This window comes from Cebus imitator, unplaced genomic scaffold (genome assembly GCF_001604975.1).
Source record: "Cebus imitator isolate Cc_AM_T3 unplaced genomic scaffold, Cebus_imitator-1.0 Scaffold133, whole genome shotgun sequence".
Classification (NCBI taxonomy): domain Eukaryota; kingdom Metazoa; phylum Chordata; class Mammalia; order Primates; family Cebidae; genus Cebus; species Cebus imitator.
This window is the reverse complement of record NW_016107448.1, coordinates 5269493-5276581: the sequence shown is the minus strand read 5'-3', so window position 1 is coordinate 5276581 and position 7089 is coordinate 5269493. Positions and strand designations below refer to the sequence as shown.

Sequence of the window (7089 nt, the reverse complement as noted above, 5' to 3'; positions counted from 1 at the left end):
GACAATACTACTACTATACATGACTTGGTCTCTCAAAAAAGTTTCTGTTCTATTTGTTGGTATCATCATGATAATCATCCAAACATACATATTGAGTACCTTAAGAGGCTTTGAAAGTTGAGTGGAGAACAAATAAAAGTTCAATTAATAGCACATTACTAGCTCACAGTTCTGGTGGAATGAGTCCTAGGATGATAATTATACTCTGAAAGAAATAAGTCACTCCATATGTTTTATAAGGAGTGATGATTTTATCCTTTCCAAATTTTCTTCTACATTTTTCCTTGATCCTTCCATTGGCCCTCATGCAACTTCAAGTTGAGTATGGTAATTAACTGATAATGAAACCATCATTCATTTTAGTGACAACAAATTATTTTGTCAACTTGGTCTATAAATGTGTGGTTTGCTAATTTTCTAATATATTTTTATATTAGAATAAATTATAAAAAGAGTGAAGCAAATGGTTCCAAGTATGATTCTGCATTTCTGTGTCCTCATCAACCAACTGACCTCCATATCTCCATCAGTTTNCAGTATCTTATGATATAACAAAGTAGCTTATATAATTTATATACTTAAAGCTAAGACATTAGCAAATATTTCATTCTGAAAATTTATATTATAAGGACTTGTAAATTTCCTATTGCTATGAAAATCAATAAGAAATTGTTTTATGTTAGTCCACGTCTCCCCCATTTCTTTTGTGAAAATAACACAGGCTTTTTATATTAGTGTTTTTCTCCTGTGCTTGCAGTGAAAAAAAAATCACTTCAATTAATTAAAACATGAAAATTGTAATCATATTCGCACAATTATTTTTTTTAATTCTGTTAGGAAGTCACTGGTGTTTGCTTGTGTTTTGAGAAGAGCAATATTTTTGTTCTTGTAGAGAATTAGTCATTAACATTGCTTTGTAGTACATCAAATTGATTCTCTGTAATACTAGTATCTGCTCAACTATAAAAATAGACTTGTAATTTGAAAAGCACGATTTGAACTGAACTTCAAGGCTTTGAAAAAAGTGCTTTTAACGATGTTTTCTTTCTCGTTTCCAGTCTGAGGACAGAAGCTGAATGCCATATGACATAGCCATTGATGCCTGTAGAATAAGCAAATGCAAACAATGACCTTAATTCCAAGAATAAGTATGTAAGGTTCACTGTGCGGAGATACTGGGCAATTATCTCTGATTTTACTGTTGTTGAAAACATTAATTATTTAATGAGTTTGAAGTGCTTAAGTGTTTGCTTCTGACTTAAAAATTATGTGCTCTTCAGTAATCAGTCAGGCTTAGTTGAATGAAAGAGAAATAAAATGATTTGTCAAAACTATATTGACAAATATAGTTGTACCTTCTGAAAAGAAAGAAGTGGAGAAAAGAAAAATCATTCAAGTCACAGATCCTGTGGTATTTGGGCTGAAAAAACAATAGGACAGGTAAGAATGGTGAGCTCTTTCAAAAAGATTTGTCTTTGGCAGACTAAGTACCATGTTACGCCCATGGTTTTTAAAAGTGAAATAGAAAATTGAAGCCAGTCATTCCCTACTTTGGAAAACAAATGTGAAGGTATTCTATATCAAGGTGATAATTCTTGGAAAAACTCTCTGCTCTATTTGAAGTACATTTAAAGAAGCTCCCTCATCTCAATAGCAGAGGGTCCTGAAGACAGAGTGCATAAACAAGGTAGCATAATTCTTAATAAAAACCTTATAAGATAAACAAAATGGTGGAAAATTGAAAACCATCTTTGAGTATGTTCTTTCCTTACTTAAAATTCTTTAATATCAGGAGGACATCTGGGTCTGAGTATTACAAACTACTGCAGCACATTACAAAATAAACCTACATCATAAAAACAGGTTACGGATAACTATTTTACATTCCCAAAAAGGAAAAGTGTTTATCTTTCAAAGAAAGGAATAAAAAGAAATCATTTGACCATGGTGTTTTAGCTTATGAGAAGATGATATTGCTAACTATCACTTAGAATTTTGTGAAATAAAAGAATATTCTGAAATAAAATAATTCACCCACCCCGTTGCCCCTCCACCGCACACAAAGGAAAGCTACATCATGGACTAGAAAGACCAAGAATGAAATAAAATATTGGTAAAGTTAAAAAAATGTCAGTTGAAGTGAGTTCAAATGTTAGAGTTATAGAGCATAATTTTAAAAAGGGTTCTGCATAGGAGATCATTCAACCTCACTTGCAATGGCAAGAGATCACCTCTCTGACATAACTATGATTCTTTGCAAAATAGTCATTTTTTAAAAACGCAAAAAAGACTTCCTCTTAAAATAAAAGCCAAAAGCAAGCAGGACTGAAAAAAATTAAATCACACAAATATAAAAGAGTTGGAATGAAATAATGTAGTGAAAACCCCAAATAACCTTCTTCCTTTTTAAATGATTTATCAATAATTGTAATAAAAGTCAAACATTTTACAGTACCTTGGTCTATGTTTGTATGACCTTATCAAGAAGTTGATTTTGGAAACTCCATTTATCTACAATTATCAGGAAGATAATGTTGGCTGCAAATATTGTTTCATTCTTAATCTTTTTATGTCAATATAAATTATTTAAATTGAATTTCCAAAGTAAAGATGTTTTAAAGGAGCAAAAACTATAAATGATTATATTACCACTTCAGTATCCTGTGTGTTTCCTAAAAATTTCTAAGACAATGAATCTTACTTTTTTATAATCTCAGCAAAATCTTTATCAGTTCAATTTTATCCTATTTCTGATAAAATAGGTTCCAAACCCATTAAAAAAGGAACATCATTATAATGAATGGTACATTACACTGAAAGCATTTTACTTTCAAAAGCATCCTAGGTAATGGCCAAGAATAACACTACCTTTAAAAAATCTATTTAGAATGAAAATCATTGTCACAAGTTATTCAGTACAGTAAATGCTTTCCTTTCCCAGCCTTCTTCATATCTTTCTAAAGTTAAAAATAAAAAGACAGCCAAACCTTGACAGAGTGTCTTAGCACAAACACAAGGAGGACATAACCCCCACTAGTTATCACTAGAATGAGATGTGACCTGTAAGTGTTCTAAATTTTCTCTTCTCACAGGGGGCCGTATTCTATAGACTGAGAAGAGAGAACATTTGCTTCATGTTCCACTCCTATACATTATAAACAAGATCTGAACCCCTTCCAAAAGCAAGTCATTTTTGTCCCAGCTACAATTCTACCTGCTATTCAGAGCTGGCACCCGGGAAAGGTGGGCAAGGCTGTGTGATACAATGTAACCTATGGATTATCACTTACTGAGCTAAATATAGTTGGAGAGAAGGCTCTTCGTGTGACACCTTTCAAATCAGCCCTTGTTTCCTCCATGCCCAGGCCGACTTGTGTTTTAACTTTGCCAGATTTCAAAAGTCTCTTAAGGCCTTATGCAGTCTCAGTCGTCTGTGTACTTTCACAAACGCTCTTCTGACAGTGTCTGCTAACGTTAATACCCCAGCGATGCTACACACCTCTTCTCTCTGTCCCTCTATCTCTCTGTCTTTCTGTCTCTTTGTCCCTTTCAGACCTTTCTGCCTATAAGACTTATATAAAAATTACTTTTAATAAAATTATACCATTTAATCCACAAAAATATAATTGTATTTGTTTAAGCATTGTACTAATGAACTACCATGAATAAGACATGCATACCCGAGTTTTGTTATCCAGCAGCAGCGATGCTTTTCTTCTAATCCACGCATACTTCAATCAATTAGCTTTAGAAGGAAAACAATAAAACAGATTCAAATGAACCTCAAATACTGTAATTTTAGCCTAAGGCCATAAAACATAAAAAAAAAATGCTTAATTTCTTTTTTTTTTTTTTTTTTTTTTTGAGACGGAGTTTCGCTCTTGTTACCCAGGCTGGAGTGCAATGGCCCAATCTCAGCTCACTGCATCCTCCTTTTTTTTTTTTTTTTTTTTTTTTTTTTTTGAGACGGAGTTTCGCTCTTGTTACCCAGGCTGGAGTGCAATGGCCCAATCTCAGCTCACTGCAACCTCCGCCTCCTGGGTTCAGGCAATTCTCCTGCCTCAGCCTCCTGAGTAGCTTGGATTACAGGCGCGTGCCACCATGCCCAGCTAATTTTTTGTATTTTTAGTAGAGACAGGGTGTCACCATGTTGACCAGGATGGTCTCGATCTCTTGACCTTGTGATCCACCCGCCTCGGCCTCCCAAAGTGCTGGGATTACAGGCTTGAGCCACCTCGCCCGGCCTAATTTCTTTCTTCTCCTACACATTGTGCTCTCATCAAATAAATCCCTCTTCCATGCTATATTAACCTATTAAAGGAAACCAAAGAAATTTCACCAAAAATACTTATTTGACATATTTCAAGACTGTTATTGAGAGGACTTGCAGAGAGACATTGCACAGAAAAGCTGCCTTTTGTGTAGGAGATTTGCATCTGCAGGAAAAAAAAGTACATTAGTGAAATAAGCAATCAGGTGTTCTTTGAGCCTCCTACCCCTTTTCAAAACCTAGAAAAGATGGACTCAACACAAGCTTCCAGTTCTTTCTGAGGGTAGCTCCAAGCTTATCTGACATATTTTCATCTGTATTACAGGGAGTGTTTGCTTGACATGCTTTCCTCCCTTCACCCTCCCATAACTGTAATGCCACCTCCCACAGAGCCCAGAGACACTTGTTCTTAGGCCATGGTTCTTTATGCTCACTCATTTCCCCTGAAAATTATTTATTGCCCCTCAAAAGAATTGTCTATATTCCCCATCTTTACCCTACACTACGAAGAAGGGTAAAGAAGCTCTTGGGCTGCAGTGGATTATTGGGTAATCATTCTCCTGTGATTGCCCCATGTTGTGCATATTAAAACATATTTTGTATGCCTTTTCTTCTATTAATCTTTGTCAGCTGACTTTGTTGAACCTTCAGAGGGTGAAGGAAAGGATTTCCCTCAGCCCCTACACTACTTATTCAGGAAATTGGAAGCTCAAATAAAAAAGTTACCGATATAAAGATGCTGGTTGCATGAATATGATTTATAATAAGTACTTAATTTCTTAATTCTTTATGAGCTAGGTAATTCTAATTTTGAAAATTAATTCTTGAAATTAATTCTAATCTTGAAAATTAATTTTCTCTTGGGCAACACTTTTATAAACAGTCATTCATGTTTATTTGAATGAATTCAATTAAAATATTGAATTCTTACCATTTAAAGTATTTGCTTTCTCCTAAAGTTTCTAAATTTTTATATATTCATAGAAATATAAGAAAAACATCTCTTTGATATCTTGTGCAATCAATAATGAATTCTTATTTCTAACGAGAAATTTATTTTCTAACTTTGATTTGAATCGTTGAGAACAAATACATATAACAAGATCTGCAGCTCTTTACTGCTGTGTGGTGATGATTAAAGCTGACACATTGTAGCATTGACCTGAAAACCTAATATTTGTGGATCGTGAACTATGATAATCACATGGAAAATGTCTTTCTAATATTCATTAGAATTAATCATCGTACCTACTCAAGTCTTCCTGTCACCTTTAATTGCTTAATACATACACTGGGTTTGCCTTAATCTACGCCTGCTTGGTGTAATATATATCTTTTTGAAAGAAAACCAAGTACTGTAAAATTAAGAACAATCATCATAGATTTCTGATGGTATATATGAAAAAGCACAGAATCAGTGAAAATCTTTATTGATAAATGGACGCAAATTATATGGATACTTCTTTGAATTTGAATTGGGTGGGGAGGTAACAGCAGTAGCAATTATAAAGAATGGCATGAAGAGAGCATCCATGTTTGCACTCTTTCCCCGTGTGACTAAGAAACCATCAAATTTTGTTTGAAATGTGGCTGCAAATAAAAAAGATATTTTTAGTCAGAATCTATTTATTTATTTTTATTCCCCAACTTACAACCGAAACATCCATTTGCTGCCACTCTTACATAGTTTTTCTTCCAATTTCAGCCTCCATCAAATTTCCACAAACCCACTAAACACAGTGACTTATTTTTCCTTTCTGTCTTATAGCTTTGAATTAATTTTATTTCAAATGTTCTTTATTTTAGTGTACTTGATTTTTAGATTACTTTTAGGTCTACAGCAAAATTGAATGGAAAGTACAGAAATTTCTCATTTACCCCCTTGTCTTCCCACATTCACAACTTTCCCCATTATCAACATCTCACACAGAGTGATACATAAATATCATCACCTACAGTCAAGTGTCCTTTACATTTGAGTTCACTTTTGGAATTGTACATTCTCTGGATTTGGACAAATGTGTGACATGTATCCACCATCAGGATATTATGAAGAGTAGTTCAAATACTCTAAAAATCCTCGGTGTTCACCCCATTTATCTCTCCTTCCCCCATTAAACCCTAGCAAACACTGATCTTTTTACTGTATCCATGATTTTGTCTTATCTAGAATGTTAAATAGCTGAAATCTGCAATAGGTAGGCTTTCAGATTGGCTTCCTTTGGCTAGTACACATTTAAATTTTATCGTGTCTTTTTAGGGCTTGATAATTCATTTCTTTTTAGTACTGAATAATATTCCATTATCTAGATGTATCATTTATTCATTCACCTATTGAAGGACATTTTTGTAATGTATATTTATTTTTATGCATTGTTGCATTTAATTTGCTAATACTGTGCTGAGAATTTCTGTCTATTGTTATGAAAGATGTTGATATGTGTTTTTTTTGTTGTTGTTGTTATGTCTTTTCTGATTTTGGTATTAGAGTGATGCTGGCCAAACTGAATGAATTTGGATGTATACACTCTGCTTCTTTATTCTGGAAGAAACTCAGAGGATTAAGATGATTTATTTCATAAATTTTGGTAGATATCACCAATGAACATTTCTGGGACCACTGCTTTCTGTTTTGGAAAAATATTTTTTTAAATTTCAGTAATTGATAAATCCCTACTCAGATTGTCTATTTCAGCTTATGTAAGTGTTGGCACATACACATTAAGGATTGTTATGTATTCCTGGAAAACTGACACCTTCATCATTTTGTAATGCTCTGTTTTTTTTTTTTTTTTTTTTTTTTTTTTTTTTTTTTTTTT

General features: G+C 33.5%; 1 long non-coding RNA gene across 1 annotated transcript in view; it reads right to left on the bottom strand.

Moving 5' to 3' along the window:
* Window positions 1-3965: 3965 nt before the first annotated feature.
* The window catches only part of LOC108313113, a 20312-nt gene continuing 17188 nt past the window's right edge, over window positions 3966-7089 (bottom strand). The window contains exon 2 of the long non-coding RNA XR_001828929.1: window positions 3966-4028. This is a non-coding gene — a long non-coding RNA (uncharacterized LOC108313113). The remainder of the gene's footprint in view (window positions 4029-7089) is intronic.